The 22,819-nt window shown below is 36.3% G+C and overlaps 1 protein-coding gene across 2 annotated transcripts in view; it reads right to left on the bottom strand.

Moving 5' to 3' along the window:
- LOC145303465 (protocadherin-11 X-linked-like) overlaps positions 1–21,801 on the bottom strand; it is a 50,724-nt gene extending 28,923 nt beyond the window's left edge. The window contains exon 1 of one of the 2 annotated variants that reach the window (XM_080144805.1): positions 21,480–21,801. The gene's annotated coding sequence lies outside the window, so the exon portion shown is untranslated. The remainder of the gene's footprint in view (positions 1–21,479) is intronic. The other variant, XM_080144804.1, reaches the window with a different exon arrangement.
- Positions 21,802–22,819: the final 1,018 nt, after the last annotated feature.

Here is a 22,819-nt window from a genome sequence, read left to right as displayed (position 1 = left end):
TTCACCAAAATATATAGAATAAGGGACAACACAATGGAGTTTCATTCTATATCAATAAACAACTTTATTTGCTATCTTCGGTTAAAGATTCTTTTCTGCACAAACGGGAAAAAATCTTTTGCACAATAATTTCTTGTGAACACACAAAAGAAAAAAAGATCCTTTTCCACAGCATTTTTTATGTACATACGAAAAACAGATACTTTTTAGACAATTTCTTTTGTGGACACACGAAAAAAAAATCTTTTTCCACAATAATTTTTTTTTTTTTTTTGTGTGAACACAGGAAAAAGAAACAATTTTTTTTTGCAAACAAACGGGGGGGGGGGGGGGGGAGAAAATTTTGTGCACAAATGAAAAGAAAACAAAAACGGAATCATTTACGTCATGGATCCAAAACTTTTTTTTTTTTAATTTTGTGAAACCAGCAAGAAGAATTTTTAAAAACTCAAAATAATTTGAAACTTTAACGGCATATTTTCAAAAACAATTAATGGACACACCGAAATTAATTTCTCTGGACACCATAGCAAGAACAATAATGGCTTTTTCATTCAATCTGGATTTAAAGCAGACCTTTACTACTTGGTATGGATGATGGAAGGATACCTTTCAACACGAGTTTGTATCCATGGATAATTCATGGAAAGTACATTTATTACTTCATAAGCACAGCAGGACATGAAAGATATTCAAATTACATCTTTCCGAAAAAAAAAAAAACCCAAAAAAACAGGAGATTTCATATTTGATGAAACGATAGCACAGCAATCAGACATTTTTGGTGAGTCAGCATCTTTATTTAATATTCGTTACAACTGTTTAAAATTAAAGAAAAATGCTACAAACGATTTTGTCAAATATTCTGAGATTGTTAATCTACAATACGCAAATTTTCGGCTGAAATCGCAGACAGAGGATCAATTTGAATGCCTCGTTTTCATCACAGGATTACAATCTCCAGAAGATGTGGAAATATGCACACATCTACTGTCTATATTTGAAAAAGAAAGAGAAATGATGGTACAAATTATAACCACAATGTGAACAACTAATAAATGTAAAATGAGACAACAGTGGTACAACTACAAAGCCCATCGGTTTCAAACAACATCAAATCGGTAGATAAATCCTTGACTGGAAATAAACAGAAGCCTCCAACATCCTGTTGGTCATATGGAGAGATGCACTATGCTCGTTTTTACTCATCTAAAAGAGACACATGTCAACATTGGGCACAAGGACGGATTTTGTGGTAAAAATAACCGCAACATTTCCAGGATGAATACTACACAGCCAAGAGGTAAAAACCATAGAAAAACGCCAGGACGTTTCCAGAAAGCCACATCGAATTCAATTTTTGCCACTTTCAAGGTAAATTTTGAAGCTCGGAGAAAATATATACCTGTTGAGATAAGCAACAAGCCAGTGAACTTTCAGTTCGATTCCGCTTCGGATATTATTTTAATTTCACGTCCAACATGGGAGTTGTTGGGAAAACCAACTCTTAAGAAGACAACTCATGTTGTTTGTGACTCATGGTGGATCGGGAAACTAGACACAACTAACTGATGAGTCAACATGCCATGTTTATTTTAAAGGAAACCCTGAATCTTCTTGGTTTGGATTTTATTGAAGAACTTGATCGGCTCAATTTTCAATTCTCTTATTATTAATACTGCAGCAGATGCTGAACACACATTTCAAGAACAAAGTAAAGTTCAGCAATGTTTTTTCAAGAAGGTCATGGATGTTGTTCTAAAGTTAAAGTGACTTTAAAACTGAAGGCAAATGCAAAACCAGTCTTTAGACCAAAGCGTCCTGTACCATGCGCAGCTTTAGCTATAGCAGAAAAAGAATTGAATTGTCCTCAATGAGGAGTAATCCAACCTACAAATTACTCATCCTGGGTGGCACCTATTTTCAAATATGCAAATTATGCCTATGTGCGGACTAAATGATAGACTGGAGACACATCAGTATCCACTTACGGGCATCGGAAGATCTGTTCTCAAAATTCAGCGATGGAACTTGTTTTGCAAAACTGGACCTTGCAGATGCATATCTACGAATGGAATTTGATGAAGATTCCAAAAATCTTCTCAATATCAACACTCACAATAAATTATTTCAATTTAACCGCCTTACATTTAGGGTCAAGTCAGCTCCAGCAATATTACACCAAACTATGAATACAATTCTCACAGAATTGCCAAGAGTTTTCGCCTACATTGATATTATCGTTACAGGCACATCCCAAGAGGAACCTGCATCGTCTTACTTCTGTGCTAGATCGAATTCAACAATATGGATTTCTCTTAAGATCAGATAAATGCAAATTCTTCTAAACTTCTGTGAAATGCCTTGTATTCATATTTGACAAAAATGGCCGAAAACCAAATCCGGACAATACTCAGGCAATAAAGCACATGACAGCTCCTAAGGATGTTGCAACACCACGATCCTTTCTGGGCCTTGTAAGTCATTATAGTTCTTTCTTACCTGAACTGCACAAGTTATGGGGGCCTCTGAATAATCTTTTACAAAAAAGATACCAAATGGAATTGATCAAGCACATGCAAAGAATCATTTGAGAAAAAACACTTCTTCAAAACAGTTCTGATCTATTGCTGACACACTACAATCCACCATTAGACATTACTGTCATGACGGATGCTTCAGACTATGGAGTCCAAGCAGTAATATCACATATTTTTCCTGATGGAAGCGAAAAAGCTATTGCACACGCAACACCTACTGAATGAAAGTGTAACCAAATTAAGAAAGAAGCCCTAGCAATTATCTATGTGGCAAAGAAATTTCACAAAATGCTATATGGCCATCATTTTCTTCTGATCACGATAAGTATTTTTGGTTTCAGGAAAGGAATTCCAATTTATATAGCAAACCGCTTACAAAGATGGACAACTATGCTTTTAGATTAAGACTTTTTTTATCAGTCATCGCTGCAATATCTATGGAACCTGAAGTTCTCTGCACTTGTTTCTACAGTGAGATCGCTACCTATGGCTTCAGACATGATCCAGGAGGCTACAGCCGCAAATCCATTATTACAGAAAGTTTGACATGTTCATCTCATAAGTTGGCAAAAATCATGCACTAACCAGCAACTTTGACCATTTTTTCAGGGAAGATCTTTATTCGAGATCAATGGAATACTTCTTTTTGAAGAACGTGTTGTCCCATTCAAACTCCAGAACAGAGTTCTCAAGCAATTTCACTATGGACATCAGGGAATTAATCGGTTGAAAGCCTTGGCACGTGGCTATGTGTATTGGACAAAATGGACAGACAATTAGAGGAACTTGCAAAAAGTTGTGCCAAATGTCAACTGGTTGCAAAATTTTGGAAAACAACATTGCATGCATCGCCTACACCAGAAATGCCTTGGTCATGAATGCATATGGACTTTTCAGAACCAGTTAATGGACAACATTGCTTAATATTAGTTGATGCTGACAGTAAGTGACCAGAAGTCTTCCGGATAAATCATACTACATCAAATGAAACTGTAAATAAACTACAAGAAATTTTCAGCAGATTGGGCATTCCTGATATCTTAGTTTCTGATAATGGTACTGCATTTACCTCAGCAAAATTTTCTGACTTCTGTAAACAACACAGTATAGAGCATCTCAGATCTCCACCTCTCTATCTAAAATCAAATGGCCAAGCTGAACGTTTTGTTGACATATTTAAACGAGCACTCTTGAAGCTAAAAGGCGAAGGAACTACTCGAGAGATCATAGAAACATTCCTAAGTAGCAACAGATCTACTCCAAATCCAAATTGCCCAAATGGAAAAAAAGTCTCCTGTTGTCGAACTGATGAACAGAAAAATATGTATACCAATGGATACTATTCGTCCATTATCAAATAATTTTCTCAAGGAAAACAGGATGATGGAAAACCAATTCAATCGCCATCATGGAGCAAGGTCAATTCCTACCAGGACAACCTGTATTGGCAAAAGATTACCACACCACAATGGTAAAGAAAAATGGACACAAGGTCACATAGTACGTCGTTCTGGTAATGTAATCTATGATATGGATGTACAATAATCTTTTTGGGTCAGACATGCAAATAAACTTCATCATTCATATCTTCCAAAGAGACAATCAAACAACACAATCATTCCATTAAATATTTTACTAGACACATTTAAATTACCTCAAAGTGTTCAAGCAACATGCAGTAAACAAAGCAAGTTTGAGAAGAAAGGTACATCCCGAAGGGTGCAAGGAAGGCACAAACTAACTTTAACTTTACAAGTAGATACAAATCAAACATACTACAAGCATTTTACTTAAAGGGGGGGGGTGTTATAGCGATCAAAGGGGAAATAGCTCTAATAAAGAAAGTAGAACATTTTTTTTGAACAATCTGAAATAATCAACAAAATTCCATACAGAAACCTATATAAGAATGCTGCACTAGCAGCCGCGTTAGTTGCTAAATTGTTAAGTTGCTAACTTGGTATTAAGAACTCTGGTAATGTTTCTAGGATGAAAATTCATCCAAAATAAACTCCTTAAAAGTCAACCACCGTATCATTTGAAGAAACTGGAATTTCAGTAAATATAAAAATGTCTATTAATTTATTTATTGCGGACTATTATTCTCATCTTTATTAATTGTTGTTTCATGACGTTTCGGACAACTATTCCTCTGGTCTTCGTCAGGTGGGAACCGTGACGGATAGGAACTTCAAATTTCCTAACTGCATTTTCAGCAATCACTGCCATCCGTAGTTGTCGTCTCACCACATGCAGTTAGGAGATTCGAAGTTCCTATCTGTCGCGGTTACCACCTGATGAAGGCCAGAGGAATAGTTGGCTGAAACGTCGTGAAACAACAACTAATAAAGATGAGAATAATAGCCCGCAATAAATAAATTAATATAAACAATACTCATCTCAATAATGAATTCCAATTAAGATAATATAAAAATTTCTGTATATTTTCTCACTAACCAAATAACTATATTTTGATATTCTTATTATTAGATTTTACCTATACATAAAACATTTGATTTTAAGTTAGTCGTTCTTATCTCCCTTTAATCATCAACGTTATAGACCTCATAATCGCTTCCAAACATTATAGCAGTAGTATTGAAAGAGTGTGTTTACTTGTAAATATTTTTATGTTTTGTTTTATGTTAACTGTTCTGAAACCAAACATGGCTTTTAACTCAAGAAATGATATTTAATTTTTCTTAATAACTGACGAATCAGAATTAAATATTCCTTTTGTAGGAAGAAAGCTACCGATGACAAAGAAATAATGAAGAGACTGATTTTCCTTATATATTGGATTAAATCGAATGAGATTTTAGTCTTCTTAGCACAATGATCCACAAGAAAAACTTATTTATCAGAATCAAATATTAATTTCATTGGAAGAAAGCTATCGATAACAAAGAAACGATAAAGAGGCTGACTTCATATATTAGAATATATTTTATTCTGCCTGTCTCAATTAAGTGACGCTTTTTGGAAAGGTTGATGTTCCCTACATTCAAACTCGAACTTGTGTATATCTCTGCCCTCATGGAGGAGGAGGGGGCCAGTAAATAGAAACATATAGGGTCATACCTTCTGTGAAAGCATCCCATTTGAAATACTTTTTCTTAGAATTTCAAACTATTTAAAACATGTCTCTATCGCTTCTAACACGTGATTTAGATAATCAGAGATCCTGCAATCTCACCCTCTTCCTATGTAACATTATAATGACATTCATGACGCCTGTTACCAGTTGAAATTGGCGACACTTGACTACCACACATTGATAACAATTTAACTTCCAATAATGTCGTAGCATTATTAGTTCTACACATGAAAACAATTACGGTTCACTAATTAGTTAGTATAAAAAGCAAAACATACGGACAAAAAAGAAAAAAAGAAAAAGAAAAAAGCATCTGAATTAATACTTTTGGGGTTAAGGCTAGTGTGGGGGTACTGTTCACTGCGATCAGTTTAGCGATAAATTATATAACTGAATTACACACAGTAAATATGATTAAAATTCTGTGTCAAGCTTTTGGCGAGTCAGCTAACAAATGCAACTAGTTAATAATTGAATCAACAAAAAAGATATTAAGTCAGCAGGGCGTGGCGAGAACGAGAGAGAGAGAGAGAGAGAGAGAGAGAGAGAGAGAGAGAGAGAGAGAGAGAGAGAGAGAACGTCTCTAAATCTTTCACTCTCGTCACTTGCAGCACTTCCTAAAGCGTGTTTTGCAAAACTGGGCATATATTTCATTTTCGTTTTAAAATTATTACATTCCGAACAAAATTTATCTCTCATCCCAGCTGTGCTATTAAAAAAGTGCTCAGTCGAAGTAGCTCCAGTTCTCTCCAAACTCTACAACAAATGCCTTAATGAATCTTGCTTTCCGGACTGTTGGAAAACTACTTCTGTGGTATCAGTATTCAAGAATTCTGGTGAAAGAACTGACCCATCTAATTATCGCCCCATTAGCCTCCTCCCACTTTTCGCCAAAATATTTGAGACCTTAATTAACCATGCTCTAGTCCATCACCTTACAGATGCTAAACTTCTGACTGACAAACAATATGGATTTAGACAAGCCTGTTCCACAGCAGACATCCTCACTGTAATCTCTGAACGCATATACCATTCACTGGACAAAGCGCGGGGAGGGCAGAGCGGTAGCTCTACATATATCTAAGGCTTTTGACAGGGTGTGGCATGAGGGTCTCCTCAAGAAAATTAGATCATACGGTATCACTGGTAGAATACTTAACATAATTAAATCCTTCTTAGATAAGAGAAAAATCCAGGTTGTCCTCGACGGTCGTACATCTAAACAATATGATATAAATGCGGGAGTGCCTCAGGGGCCTATCCTTGGACCTCTATTGTTCCTAATATTCATTAATGACCTCCTCGACAAAACTGCCTCTGATGACACCACGCTCTATAACAGGCATGACAGGAAAACAAATGAACAAATATCTAAAGAAATGGCAAAAACACTAGAGGATGACCTCCAATCTGTAGTTGAATGGGAACAAAAATGGATGGCCACATTCAATGCTGCCAAGACTAAACTTGTTTCCTTCAATAATTACAAGAAACCTTCTCTGCCACCAATAGCAATGGCCAGTGACTCTTTATCTGAGAGTACATCTTTCAAACTGCTTGGCCTAACGTTCACAGGAAACATGAGTTGGAACAATTACATTGAAAGCGTTGCCAGGGCCACTACGAAGAAGGTAGGCTCTCTCTACCATGCTAGAAAACTACTAACACCTGAAAGTATCCTGTACCTCTATAAGGCCACCATTCGCCCATGTATTGAGTATTGCTGTCACATTTGGGCTGGTGCATCTGCTACTAGTCTCTCACTCCTAGACAAAGTTCAAAAGAGAGTCGCCAATCTGATAGGCCCTGATCTGGCATCTAAGCTTCAGCCTCTGTCCCATCGATGTAATGTTGCATCCCTCTGCCTGTTCTACAAGTATTTTAATGGTGAATGCTCTGACAAACTGCAGACACTTGTGGCTCCACGACGTAGACACCCTCGACAAACACAACAGGCAGCTAAATCCCACTCCACACAGTAGAGATCCCTAGATGTAAAAGATCTTTCTACTCCAATAGTTTCTTCCCCAGAACCGCTAAACTCTGGAATTCCATTCCAGGCCACTGCTTCCCCAACTGTACTGACATGCAGAAGTTCAAGTGTAACGTGAACCGACATCTTGCTGCCCAATTCCCAACATAGTACCCCAGTAGTTGTTGCCCCTTATAGTAGTAGCTCCCTACACCAAAGTGGCAATGTGCCTTGTTTGGGGTGAAAATGTAATTTAAAAAAAAAATGTTTTCCCACAAAGACAGGAGCAAACACTTAAATTCTCTATCTATTAAATCCTCTCACTCACCTCACACCATTGAAGAAGATTATTAACAATTATAATTTCTACAGCACCTCTTTTTCTCAGATGTACGGATGTCCAGATTTGCTAATAGGTACTATAATCTTTATATTTGATTAAACTATTACAACAGCTTTACTATATTAAGCAAACAATTCATATTAATTACATTACTTCCAACTATTAGAAAACCATTCACCTATATATATTCATAAATAATGCATCAAAATACTCCTCCAATTAGACTCTTCCATAGTGATGAAACGTTCGCGTTCTTCGTCAATGAATAACTAATAATGAACTTTTAGTTTCTTTTTCATAATTTATGCCATTCCCCAAAACGGAGCTGTTAAACCCGATATTGTGATATAAAACAAGTAGGGGGAAGGAGCAACCTTAGTAGAAGTTAGTGTACCCAATGATGCCTGATTAAAGCGAGCTGAGAGGGAAAAGATAACAAAATACCAAGGTCTTAAGAAGGTCTCCATCATTCCAATAATTATAGAGGCAACTAGACTCATGAAAAAGAATTTCAAAAACAACTTGCTGAACAAAGTGCAAGAGAGATTCAAATAATTAATGGACGGTTAGAATCTTAAAAAGATCTCTCGGTTAGAATACATGAGATACTGGATGAATGTCTGGCATCCAATTGGATACCCCATTCCCAGCTAGAACAAAATAAGAAAATTCGGCAATTTGAGCTTTCATAGGTTGAGTAGATAGCATGGGCATGGCCGACCGATGTTGATGTCGAATCACGTGGAAACTTAAAATTGTAAAATACAGATATGGGAACGGAATACATTTTAATAAGACAATACATGAAATAAAGTATATGAAATGTAATTAAAAATAATTAAAATAATTAAAGTAAATAAAATTAAAATAATATTTAAATGAACGAATCTCTTTTGAAAGATTTAGGTAATAAATTGTCGGAAAAATAAAATGAAATGAACGAATAATCACTCTCAAAAGATATCGGTAAAAAATTGCTTGAAAAAAGAGAAAACGCTGGAAAAGGCAGTATTATTTCTTTATTTTTTATGTATTTTATTTTATTGATTTTTTTTTTTGTGTGTGTGTGTTAAAAAACTATTAAAATGCATTATCTCCGAAAAAATCTCACTTAATTTGATCGAGTAGTTTTTTTTGTTTGTTTGTTTTTTTTTACAGCAGAAAAAACACGTTTTTATGAGAGCGTGTTGAAGGCAGACATCTTGGATTTGTTTTAAATTTTTGTTTTAATTTTACAAACGACACAGGAGATAACTCCATGTAAAGCGCCGACACTCCCCTCCCATCTTTAATTCTAGCTTTTCTTCCTAAAATCGAACCTTTTGCTCGGTATCAAATTGTTTTTTTCGCTGTAAAATAAAAACTACTTGATGAAATTAAGTGAATTTTTTTTTTTTCGGAGAACTTCGTTCCATAACAGATGCGTACAAGTTAAACTTTTTTCGAAATTTTCATTTTTTTAATGTCTTGACAAGTACCTTTATTTCTTTGATCATTAGGAGAAGGGGTTAGGGTTAGGGTTAGATGAAAAAAATGTTGTTGATGTTCGTGCTAAAACATCTAAGACTTTAGAAACTAAACAATTGTAGGGGACTAAAAATTAGAGGACACCGGGGAGGAGTAATCTGCCCCTGCTCTAAGGCTGGTTGGTTTTTCCCTTTGGTCACGGGCAGACGTGTTGCCTTTTCCCTCTCAAGAAGAGGAGAACCTTCGTTCCACCATGAGGTGAGCTCTGAGAACTTTTTCCACCAGTCAGTGAGTCTTATCGAACTATCACTATTGTATTGTGTTTTATTGTTGTTTGAATGTTTGTCAGTGTATAATAAATGTGTAAACGTAATTGGGCAATTGTGTTTATTCATATATTTTTTGTTTAATTAAAACTAACAAAGTGGTGACTCCGAGAAAATATATATGTACACGCACATACATAATAATAAGTTCTGTTAAAAAAAAAAAAAGTAAAAAAATATTTTTATGAACAATAAGAAAAAGTTAGGATGTAAATTTTATTTCTAGAATTCTAATTATCATTCCCTAAATAAAAATTCGTAGGGTAGCGTAATTAAGATAGCAACACGATTTTTCTTCTATTCTTTACATATTTTTGTCGATAGAATAAGGATAGAACTAGGGTTTTGTTTTAATCGTGCACAACAAATGCAACAAGTTTTTTTTCGAAACTAAATTATCCCTTATAGGAAAATTTCGTTCCTGAAACGGCTGTCGGTATTCCTGTCAAATTCGGCACCTGATACAGGATTGGCTGATATGGGCGAGTACGTTGTGTTCTGTCTCTGTGCCGCCTTACCCTCTATGTTGTATTATTACTATTCCTTTCTTTCCATGCCCTGCTGCTAGACTGTTGTAGTTTCCAGTGCGGTAAAATAGATAAATAAATAAATATATATATATTTTTAAATGGCGACAACTTGTAACGTTAATGCCTCGTTATTTCGCGACGACCTTGCTTTGTTTTTTGCTCAACTCAATTTATTTTTCAAACAAAAATCGATTGATAACCAGGCAGAGAAATTCTGTTACGTCGCATCCATTTTACCTCAGGATACAATTACTGATTACTAATTACTGATTACTAATCTCTCCACCTACAGAAAAGCTGTACGATGTACTTAAGGAGAGAGTCACGACTGCTGTGACTGTTTCCACGCGTAAGCGTATTTCACAGTTGTTGGAACAAGAGACCCTGGGAGATAGCAAGTCGTCCCAATTTCTAAAACGGTTACAAAAATTAGCTGAAGGTGTGATGGATAAAAATATCGTTGAGCATATATTCCTCTAACGGATCCCGACGGAGTATAAGGTGGCTATCGCCGCTCAGGACGAGTCCACACCGGTGGAACAACTAGCAGATCACATTGCAGACATATTATCCACACAATCGTCTGCAGTATCCAGCGTGAAGACCTCTGGAAGAGACGAGCTTCTGGAAAAATTAATGGAGGGCCAAAAACGGTTGGAAGCCCGTATGGACAGAATGGCGGAAGACATCGCCAGACTATCATTAAAACAGAAGCAGGGACATGGCAGCAGAGGAGGTCGCAGCCAGTCCCGGGAATGCAAGCAAGAAGCTATTTGTTGGAAGCACAAGAGATTTGGCGAAAATGCCAACTCTTGTATTCCACCTTGCAACTATAAGGGGCAGGGAAAAGCCTAAACCGACAGATGAGAGCGGCATCAACTGTCAGTGCATCCTGCTCTGGCCACCTACTTTATGTTGTAGATAAAAATACAGGCATCTCGTTTTTGGTGGACAGTGGGGCACAAGTTTCCCTTATCCCGGCAACATCAGTGGACAAAATGTCTCCTCCCTGTAAATTTACACTGCAAGCTGTAAACGGTTCGATAATACGGACTTATGGGGAGAGGTGCATGGACCTTAACTTGGGTTTACGCAGATCATTTATCCACGTTTTCATAATGGCTGACGTAAGCAGTGCTATGCTGGGTACTGACTTTCTGCAAGCATTTGGCCTGGTAGTAGATATGTCAGGCCAGTGTCTCTGAGATCCAAGCACACAACTTGCAGCATGTGGGGTGATGGGGACTGGCACACCATTAGGTCCACAGGTAGCACATGCAGACCAGGACGAAGCCTTCCTGAGTCTGTTGAAGGAATATCCTTCGATATCGGTCCCCTCCTTTCACAAGGAAGTGTTACCACACACTGTAACTCATTACATTGAGACAAAAGGCCCACCCGTCCATTGTAAAGCCAGACGTTTAACACCTGAAAAAATAAAGGCTGCGAAAGCAGAATTTCAGCAGATGATGCAGCTTGGCATAGTTCGTCCTTCAAATAGCGAATGGGCCTCGCCTCTTCATCTTGTTAGTAAGGGTCCAAATGCATGGCGGGAATGTGGGGACTACCGAGCTTTAAATGGTGCTACGAAACCGGATAGATACCCAGTACCACATATCCAAGATATAACAGCAGTGGCCCAGAATAATAGGGTCTTTACTAAATTAGACCTCGTTCGGGCATACCACCAGATCCCTGTGGAGCCCGAACATATTCCCAAAACGGCAATTACCACACCGTTTGGAATGTTTGAATTTTTGCGTGTTCCATTTGGTTTACGCAACGCAGCTCAAACGTTCCAACGTTTTATAAACCAGGTTCTGCATGACTTGCCATTGGTGTGTGCATACATAGATGACGTCCTCATTGCTAGCGGGAATAGGCAGGAACACATAGATCATGTGCACCAAGTTTCGATTGCCTGAACCAATATGGTGTTGTTTTAAATCCATCGAAATGTACTTTTGGTCAATCCGAGGTTATATTTTTGGGGCACCATATTTCAGAGAAGGGAATTTCCCCATCCCCAGAGACAGTCAAGTCCATCCGAGATTTCCCTATCCCTGTTACAATGAGACAGTTGCGGCAATTTTTAGGATTAGTTAACTTCTATCGTAGGTCTCTCCCTTATGTTGCCCAAGTACTTTTGCCATTGACAGGTATGCTGACAAATGTGAAGAACTGTAACATTACACTATCGGAGGAAGCAATAGCAGCATTCAACAAAGTAAAGGCTATGTTAGAAGACACCGCAAAGCTGTCCCACATTCAACCCGATAGTGAACTTTGCCTGGCAGTAGATGCATCTGCAAGTGGAATTGGAGCGGTCCTGCAGCAAAAATGTAATGGGAACTGGCGACCTATTTCTTTCTTCTCCAGGAAATTGACTGACGCAGAAACGCGCTATAGCACATTTTCCAGAGAGTTGTTGGCCTCGTTTTCCGCAATAAGACATTATCGGCAGCTCCTAGAGGGACAGCCATTCTACTTGGTGACTGACCACAAGCCTCTATTAGGCGCTCTGTAGTCCTCCTCAGACAAATACTCTCCCCGAGAGGTTCGTCAGTTGGACTATATCCTACAGTTTACGTCGGATGTCAGACACGTGAAGGGAGCTGACAATATACCAGCAGATACACTGTCACAAGGAATAAACTCCTTCACATTGGGACCTTCCGTCGAAGCCAACACCTTAGCTATGGAGCAAGAAAAAGACGAGCACCTGCAGAAGCTTCTGCAGAATAATGGAACATCACTGCAGCTGGTGAAAATGGCACACCCCAACAGTCCTAGAAAAATAGTGTGTGATATCAGCACTGACAAACTGCACCCATATGTTCCAGCATCCTTAAAGAAAGACATATTCAATGTGGTACACAGGTTATCACACCCAGGGGCCAATGCGTCGATAGGTTTGATGACAGACAGGTATGTCTGGCCAAGGATGAAAGCAGATGTGCAAGAATGGACAAACAAGTACGTGCAGTGTCAAAAGGCCAAGGTCGGTCGACATACACGTGCGCCACTAGGCACATTTCCAGTACCTGATGAGATGTTCAAGCACATACACCTCGACATCACTGGTTCATTTCCGACATGTGAAGGCCAATGCTATCTGTTGACATGTGTCGACAGATTTTCAAGGTGGTTTGAAGCCTTATCAATGCCAGATATGACAGCATACACAACAGCCAGAACTTTCCTTGCTGGATGGGTTGCAAGATTCGGTGTCCCGGAAAATGTGACAACTGACTTCAAGTCCGAACTGTTTCATAAACTCTCAGGACTTTTGGGCACCAGAAGTATACACACGACAGCATACCATCCACAAGCAAACGGAGCAGCCGAATGTCTACATTGCAGCCTAAAGGCCTCTTTACGTGCAGTGCTTACCAGCAATACAAAGTGGTTAGAACACCTTCCTTTAATTTTGCTGGGTTTGCGCACAGCAGTGAAGAAGGATATGAATTGCTAAGCAGCAGAAGCGCTGTATGGTACCACACTACGGCTGCCAGCACAATACTTTTGTGATACACCAAATAAAGTTTGGGACCCTGCATCATTTGTTGATAGACAATAACCCTGGCCAAAATGGCATATTCTCCATCAGGAATAAACAAGTGCGCTAACACATATGTGTTTGTTCGCGATACAGCTATGTCGCATACCCTGCAACCACCATACCGCGAACCTTTTAAAGTTAACAAGAAAAAGTATTTCAGCGTCCTCATTAAGGACAAAATATCTCAATTGACAGGTTGAAACCCGCAACACTCGAGGATGCATATTTAGAAGTAAATCCCTCACAAAGGATGCCAGTCGAAGTGACATTGGAAAAACGCCCTTATAAAAAAACATGTTCGGGCAGACAGGTAAAATGGCTTGCCCATTTAAGAGACTTTGTCTCTACATAAAAAAAACAAAAAAAAAACAATCCTCTCACAACATTCAATTAAAAGTACTCCGTCTTTTTTGGGGGGAGGGTGTTGTAGGGGACTAAAAATTAGAGGACACTGGGGAGGAGTAATCTGCCCCTGCTCTAAGGCTGGTTGGTTTTTCCCTTTGGTCACGGGCAGACGTGTTACCTTTTCCCTCTCAAGAAGAGGAGAACCTTTGTTCCACCATGAGGTGAGCTCTGAGAACTTTTTCCACCAGTCGTGAGTCTTATCGAACTGTCACTATTGTATTGTGTTTTATTGTTGTTTGAATGTTTGTCAGTGTATAATAAATGTGTAAACGTAATTGGGCAATTGTGTTTATTCATATATTTTTTGTTTAGTTAAAACTAACACAATATTTAACAATACAAAACATTACGTCTAGAATCTGTATTCCAATGTTGATCAAAATTTATTGTACTCCAGAAAATATCTCAAATTTAAGGCATAAACTTAAGCGGTCTCAAGAAGAAATTGAAATTCAGGGAATCTTGCTTAATTAGTGTTTGATGTCTAAGGATCAAATTCAATTTGAATTTAAAAAATGGGAATTTTCAAACAGAAGATTGTGCTCATATTATCCCACCCTTTAAGAACTAATGCCCCAAACGAAATGAAATTTGGGGAATATTTGGAGAGCTATTTGAAATTTCACAAAGGACTCTCACCTCCCTTTTATCCCATTTGTATAAAACTAAATTAAACTAAATATAGTCCACATTGAGACACCTTTTGCCTAGAATCTGCGTTCCTACATTCTAAATTCATAATCATCGGTTAACTAGCTTAGGAGTGAGTCCTGTACATACATACAAATAAATTTTTACAAAGCCACCATTCCCCGATGCATGGAGTATTATTGCTACATCTTAGCTGATACATCAGCTACTAGTCTCTCGCTTTTAGACAGAGTCCACAAAAAAAGTTTCCAATCTAATCGATCCTGCACTACTAACCAATCTCCAACCTCTGTCCCATCGCCGCAATGTTCCATCCTTGTGCTTGTTTCACAAGTGCTTTAATGCAACATGCTCTGACGAACTTATACCACTTGTGTCTGCTCAGTGTAAATACCATCGACTATATCTCATCTAGAAGCAAAATTCAACCCTTTCTACTCTGATAAGTTTCTTCTCTCAAACTGCTAAATTTTAAACTTTGAAATTTCCGGATTTCCTGAATGTTTTAACAAGCAGAAATTTAAATGTAATGTGAATAGTAATGTAACTATCGCTAGACATCGCATCCCTATTATGTTACCTAGCATCTTCTCTCAAGCATTTTGCTTCGAAATACCATGATGTAAATGGTTCTTACTTATCATACACCCATAATTGATGTATCATCCTTATTGAATAAATGAATAAATCTGTATACATCAGTATATATTTTTATATTGTCATATATACTGTTTCTATCTCCTCTCCTTCTTTCTCCACTTTCTCTTCCATCTTCTCTATTTTTTCCTTTTATTATTAGTTTTTCTTTATTTCATAGTGTCTTGGTTGGTTGATGTTTTTTTTTTTACGGGATATCAACCCTTTTCAGGTTATTTAATGCCGAATCCAAAGATTTTGAAGAAAAATTTTTTAAAGAATATATTTGTTGTTTTCAGGTCGGTTTCTATTTAACCCATAGTTGGGACCCTAACAGGTATTACCACTCCGGGTCAGAGTGAACCTGGGAGCAATGGCAATTAAAGGGCGGCTCCACACTCCGCAAAGCCCGCAAGCTGGGGCCTCACCACTGGATATAGTTTAAGGTCATATCCAGGACCTTCATAGTGGCCTACATATATATATATATATATATATATATATATATATATATATATATATATGTGTGTGTGTGTGTATGTGTGTGTGTATTTTTCCAATTTACCCTTATATATTGTACCGATTTTTAATTACTAATCATATTATCGTATTCTTTCATTCTCATTTCATATCAAAATGTCGTTAAGCCAGTTTTTTTTCTATATTTGCATTTTGTATAATTCTGGCCCTTCTTCTCTTATGATTAGTAGCGTTTAGCATCGAAATGCCATGGCCTAAACAGTTTTTTTTTTTTTAATTTAAGTTTTTCTTATTGAAGAAGAAGAAGAAGAAGAAGAGAAAAAAGTTATACATAACTTTTAATTCTCATTTTTTATTTAATATTATATATATATATATATATATATATATATATATATACAGTGCCGGCAAAAAAAGTCTGCAAAGTTAAAAAAAACTGCAAATTAAAACTAAATTTAGTGTAACTGTTTAAACAACCTATACCTCATTTGATTCGCCTTTTATTCCTCTATAATTTTACCTGTTCATATTTGACTTTTAATAGAAATATTCTAGTGTTCACGTCATTAAAAAAAAGAAAAACCCTTCAAATTGAGGAGGCAAAAGAAAGCCAGCAGCAACAAATTCGCTTAAAACCAGCTTTAATTATCGTCCCTAAATCAGTTTAAAATATCCACCAATAGACAACAAAGCATCTCTAATCGTAATTGTTGTTGTTCCAGGTTATACACGTAACATTTAGTCCATATGCCACGACTTTCTCTTAGTGATCGTCAGGAGCTCATTAATCTCCACCTTTCTGGTTTATCCAATCGAGAAATCGGCTGCAGATTGGAATGTGATGAGAAAACGGTACGAAAGACTGTGCAAAAGCACCAAAACATCGGCAGTGTTCGTGATGCCCCTAAATTTGGCGTCATAGTCACTGCTTTCTTTCTTTTGTACAGGATGTGGTAAATATCCAGATCCGCTACTGCAGAACACCGACCACTCTAATTTGTTTTTTTTTTTAATGGTAATTGAGGTCGCTGACAACGAATCTGATAATCAAACTTGGGGCAAATTTACCGTTTGCATGGTATTTACCCCTGAACCCACGAACTTCTTTCCACCATTTTGCAGCTTCCGTTTACGCTACGCGCATGCACACTGTAGCATAAACGACGGCTTCACCAAGCAAACTACGTTGGGGGAGGGGATTTTTTTTTTTTTCCAGGACATAGAATTTTCTAATTTTCAAAAATACATTATGGCACTTTTTGGGTGGAAAATTTAAAATTAGCTGAAAAAGAAATAAAACAAGAAAAGGAAAGCACTCCAAGTTGGAGTAGGGGGGGGGGTTAATTTATCTGTTTTTTTTTTTTACCTGGAACATAGAATTTTCAAATTTTCAAAAAGTAACGCACCGACATTTACCAATTAGAACACCATTTAACATTTTCCGAAGATTTTACTGTTTACATTAGGGGCGCGAGCGGGGGGGGGGGGCGGATGTGATGTTGGGGCGCGCGATCCGCCCCCCCCTCGTGCCCCCAATGTAAACAGTAAAATCTTCGGAAAATGTTAAATGGTGTTCTAATTGGTAAATGTCGGTGCGTTACTTACGGAAAAACGTTTAACTAAACTGCAAAAGCACCTATTAAGCCACATAAGTTCTATAATTGAACCCCCCCCCCGCCGCAAAAAAAGAATGAAAAACATAAAGATGTTTGGTGCTTATGTTTTTGTAAACCACATTAAAAACTACGTGAGACAAAAAAAAAAAAATGTCCCCCAATTTGTTGTACTTTTCTTTAACTGTAAGTCATTAAAAAAATATCAGTCCGTAATTTTTTGATTGGTACGCCATGTGAGAAGGCAGTTTGCTAGGTGAAGCAAGCCGTCGTTCATGCTGCAGCGCAAAATGGTGGAAAGTTATTCGTGGGTTCGGGGGTTAATACCATGCAAACGATAAATTTGCCCCAAGTTTGACTATCAGATTCGTTGTCAGCGACCTCAATTACCATTAAAAAAAACAAATTAGAGTGGTCGGTGTTCTGTAGTAGCGGATCTGGATATTTACCCAGGAGGATGTTAAAAATTGAAAAGGGGCTCGTTAAGATAGAGTCGGCAGATCGATTTTTTTAAATATGTTGTTTTAAGCAAAAAAAAACAAAAACAAAAAAAAAAAACATCTCGAAAATAGTAATATATCCAAAAATTACGAAAATTCATTGAGTAGAACAACTGCTAATGTGTTTTTGATAAAAAAAACAAAAAGTCTATTGCTGTAAGGCTAAAATGTTGGTTGCTTCGCTATTAAAGTGGTGAAAAGGGGAATAAGTGTGTCCCCTGTATTCGCAATCTTCAAGGTGCTTACATCTAGGGAAAATACAATTTCCTCCAATTTTCCGTAAAAATTAGTTTTAACTATAAATAATTTCCTGCTTGATTAATTTTCGGATATATTACTATTTTCGGCATTACAAATAATTACTGTTGTTTTGCTTAAAACGACATATTTAAAAAATCGATCGGTCGACTCTATCTTAGCAAGCACCAAAGAAAATAAACAATTCAAAGCTAATAGATGCCACACTGTCTGCCAAGCTCTAGCCCTGTTTCATCGCTGCAGTGTTTTGCATCACTGTGTTTGCCTTAACCCCGACCCACCAGACTATTAAGAATAATCTCACCCATTCACTGTTGCGGTCCCTAGATGTTGTAAATTTTCTACTTTAATAATTTCTTTTCTCGGGCTGCTTGCCTTTGGAATTCATTCCCTGCTCCTCGTTTTCCCGATTATACCAACAGGAAGTTGAAAGGAAGAAATATAACAAAAAATGGTGTTAGAAACCCACCCAATAAATGTCATGGTAACATTTATTGGGTGGGTTTCTAACACCACTTGGTTTTATTTCTTATTTTGAAGTGAATATCGAGACTTAAAAGATGTAAGAACACTTTGCGACCATTTTTCCTTGTTCTTCGATAACGTCTGATATTACTTTTCGACCCGAATAAACATTTTACATTAAATAAAAACATTAAAAACTTATCCAGTTAAGTAGAAAAGTAACTTATCTTTCCTTTGATAACATTTATTTGTTACATATTTGATTTTGGCAACATTTTCGTACCTCTGTAGATTGTAATACAAACCCTGAGTTAAACTTTAATTCAAGGCAGAAATTGCAGCCTATTTGCCATTTTAAAGTACATTAAGTAAATTTAAGATAACGTTGTAGTTTTTCAGTTCACTCAAAATGATGACCGATTAAATGTTAATTAATCGTTTAACTATTTTTAAATGTCATATTTCATTATTTAAAAAGAAAGAAAAAATTATTTATTTTCACAATGAAATTGAAAAAAAAAAAAAAAAAAAATTGGCACTTATGCACTTTTGGGCAAGATCAAAGTGTAGTATCTGTTCTTCAGATGCTGCACTTCCATTTCTTATTCTCTTTCGGTGGGGTAGCAGTCCTTCACGACTGAGACAATTTTTTTTTTTTTTTTTGTACCTTTTCTCCACGTTAAAAAACGATCCTGGTGTCTAACTCTACCCCATGAGAAGGCATTGTAAATAGGTACTAGGACAGAGTACTTTTTTTAAAATTTTCATTTGGGACATAGAGAAGTGTGCATAGCAGGGACAGGCAAATGTTATTTCAGGACCAAATCGAAAATAAATGAGTGTTTTTTATATTTTTTTTTTATTAATGCATTTTTTTTAGAAAGTTTTTTTTTTAAAATAAATATCAGAGACTTATAATATGTTTACGAAGAAAATATGTTTATTCAATTATATTTCACCTTTTATTTATACCAATCCTTTAATTTATGAAGCTCGATGCAACTACAGAGCAAATACCAATAAATGACAAAAGGTCTATATTCCAAATTTGTCAAGATGTTGTCCTTGCCACCGTTTATTTGTTTAAGCATGTTAAAATGCTCATTTCTTGACATCACTTGTTTTGTAGCGCAGAATCATTCATGTAATTATTATGTCAAGCTTATAATAGCACAAAGTAGAGTTGCTGTTTTTAAACAAAATAGATATTTTTTTTATTTTTAATAAAAAAATTATCATGCATTGTTGAAATGTATGTGAATTTTGAGAAAAGTATTTTTTTTTTCAGAATTTTAAATTTTCGTAATAAAGTCCAAACTATTTTTTGTAATGAATAAAAGTTGTCAAAATAAAATTTTAAGTAATCAATCGTGTGAGTTTATATTTACAGAGCATACTCTTCTCTTATCATCTTGAACAGTTGTTGTCTGCCCTTGCTATGCACTTTCCCCATGTCCCAACTGCAAATCAAAAAAGTGATTGTGTTCTAGAAGTGCACAAGTGCAAAAATATTTTCTAATAGTAAGTTTGTGTGTGTGTGTGTGTGTGTGTGTGTGCGTGTGTGTGTGTGTGTGTGTATGTGGTTTGAGCACTATAAAAGTGGTGGACGAATGTTTGTTTAAAATAGATATTTGGTGAGGTTATTTGCAGGCACTGCTCCCGTGGGTCGATCAGTAGAACTGCTGACTATCAACGCGATGGTTCTAGGTTCAATCCTCGGCTTGGGAGAAGTGCTAGTCTAGCAATGTTAATTGCCATTAGCATACATGAACTTCCCTCATATATATATATATATATATATATATATATATATATATATATATATATATATATGAGGGAAGTTCATGTATGCTAATGGCAATTAACATTTCCAACATGTAGTGTTCCAAAAAAAAAGAAATACAACGTACAAAAGATCAAAAATTAGTTTGTTTTTTTTTTCTTCAGAAGAAATAACTAGCAAAGTAAGTGGTGGACAAATGTTTGTTTAAAATAGACATTTGGCCAGGTTATTTGCGGGCACCGCTCCCGTAGGTCGATGGGTAGCACTGCTGACTGTCAATGCGATGGTTCTAGGTTCAATCCTCGGTTTGGGAGAGGTGATAGTCTAGCGGCACTGATGAGTTGTGATACAACGAAACAGTACTGTATGTCGATGACTATATATATATATATATATATATATATATATATATATATATATATATATATATATCCGAAATATAATGAAATACAACGCAATATAACCTTTTAAAATATCAGACGATCAACTGACGTCATAGTCGGCCGCCATGTTAGGTGAAAAACTACAAAATTAACTTTAAGTCTTCAAAATTATTTTCCAATCATAAAGAGACTTGATCGCAAGCATTAATTTTCTCACACGCGACTCTGTCTAATCTCAGAATGCACGTTTTGTCAATTTTAGATTTTAGTCATCGCATTCAATGAGTGATGTTTCTGGCAAAGGGAGAAGAACTACTGTTTTCTTGGTCAGACTCTTCATGTGACACTTATAGTTGGCAGGTTTTTGACTTTATAGTAGCATTTTTTAGCTCCTTACATCAAGTGGCTTCATGCATTGTCTGGAGCGATTTCCATTAAAAAAAATGTACGTGCATGCACCTCACTCACCTGTTGCGATGCTAAATCAGCTCAAACCCTGGAACCAAATTCTTGCGACTATTCAGCAGAATCCAATACGTAAAAATAAAACGTTCGCATACAAAAATGACAAGAAAAAATTATAACCACTTAATATTTTTTTTTAATTCGAACAATGGAGGGGAGACGTTGAATTGGCATAATCGTTTTTCAAGAATAACTGTTACGTTCTTTGATTGGAAATATTTTTGTGACGTCATTAGCTTCTGTAAACTGTTTGGCAGAAACAGGTTCGTCAAAGGTTGCGTGATTTGTTGTGATGTGTTATGAGATGTCGAAGATGTGTGGCATCAATAATTTTAAGCATCTTTGCGAAACCTTTTTTAAATTATTATTATTATTATTATTATTATTATTGTTGTTGTTGTTGTTGTTGTTGTTGTTGGCGTTGTTGTTGTCAGCTGTAAAACTAATTATCGCGCGCACATACTGAACATGTTTATACATTAATTAGATGACAATTACTTGGACGGCCTGTTAAGCCTACTTAATTGTACTTATTTTTCGCTTATTGATAAGCTTTGACGAAAGCAGTCTACGGTGAATTAATAGAATCTTTTAATCTTAATGATTATACAAGAGAAATAAATAAGTATGCATATAAATGTATATAAATATATATGTGTGTGTGTGTGTGTGTGTGTGTGTGTGTGTGTGTGTGTGTGTGAGGTTATTTGCGGGCATTGCTCCCGTGGGTCGATCGGTAGAACTGCTGACTATCAACGCGATGGTTCTAGGTTCAATCCTCGGCTTGGGAGAAGTGTTAGTCTAGTTGCACGGATGAGTTGTGATACAACAAAACAGGACTATATGTCGATGACTATATATATATATATATATATATATATATATATATATATATATATATATATATATATATATATAAATTCGTTTTTCTTTCGTGTGTATTGATATTCATATTAAACCCTTCTTTTCTATTTATTTAAAAAGAAAATACAATTTTGTTATGTATAGATTGTGGAATTGCATTCACTAACAAAAGATCTAGCTAATTTGTATATTCTTTTTAACATTCATTTTAATAAATTCCTATTAGATTTTTTCGGTTTTCTAATGGAATGATCATCTTTAGTTAACTATTACGTGTAATTATATTCATGCAGATATGCTACATGATGTATACTTGCATAATATTTGCATAAAACGTTAATAGTAAACACAAAATTGTTTCGATATATATATTTATGTATACGTATATATTTTTGTTTAACAAATTTTGCCTACCAAACTCCTCCTAGAGTTTTTGGTCTACAGACATGAAACTTCATATATAAAGTATTTGAATCCAT

This window comes from Euprymna scolopes, chromosome 19 (assembly GCF_053919585.1).
Source record: "Euprymna scolopes isolate OS-2025 chromosome 19, ASM5391958v1, whole genome shotgun sequence".
Lineage (NCBI taxonomy): Eukaryota > Metazoa > Mollusca > Cephalopoda > Sepiida > Sepiolidae > Euprymna > Euprymna scolopes.
Note: the sequence above shows the minus strand (reverse complement) of the source record. Positions and strands in the feature narration are given on the sequence as shown.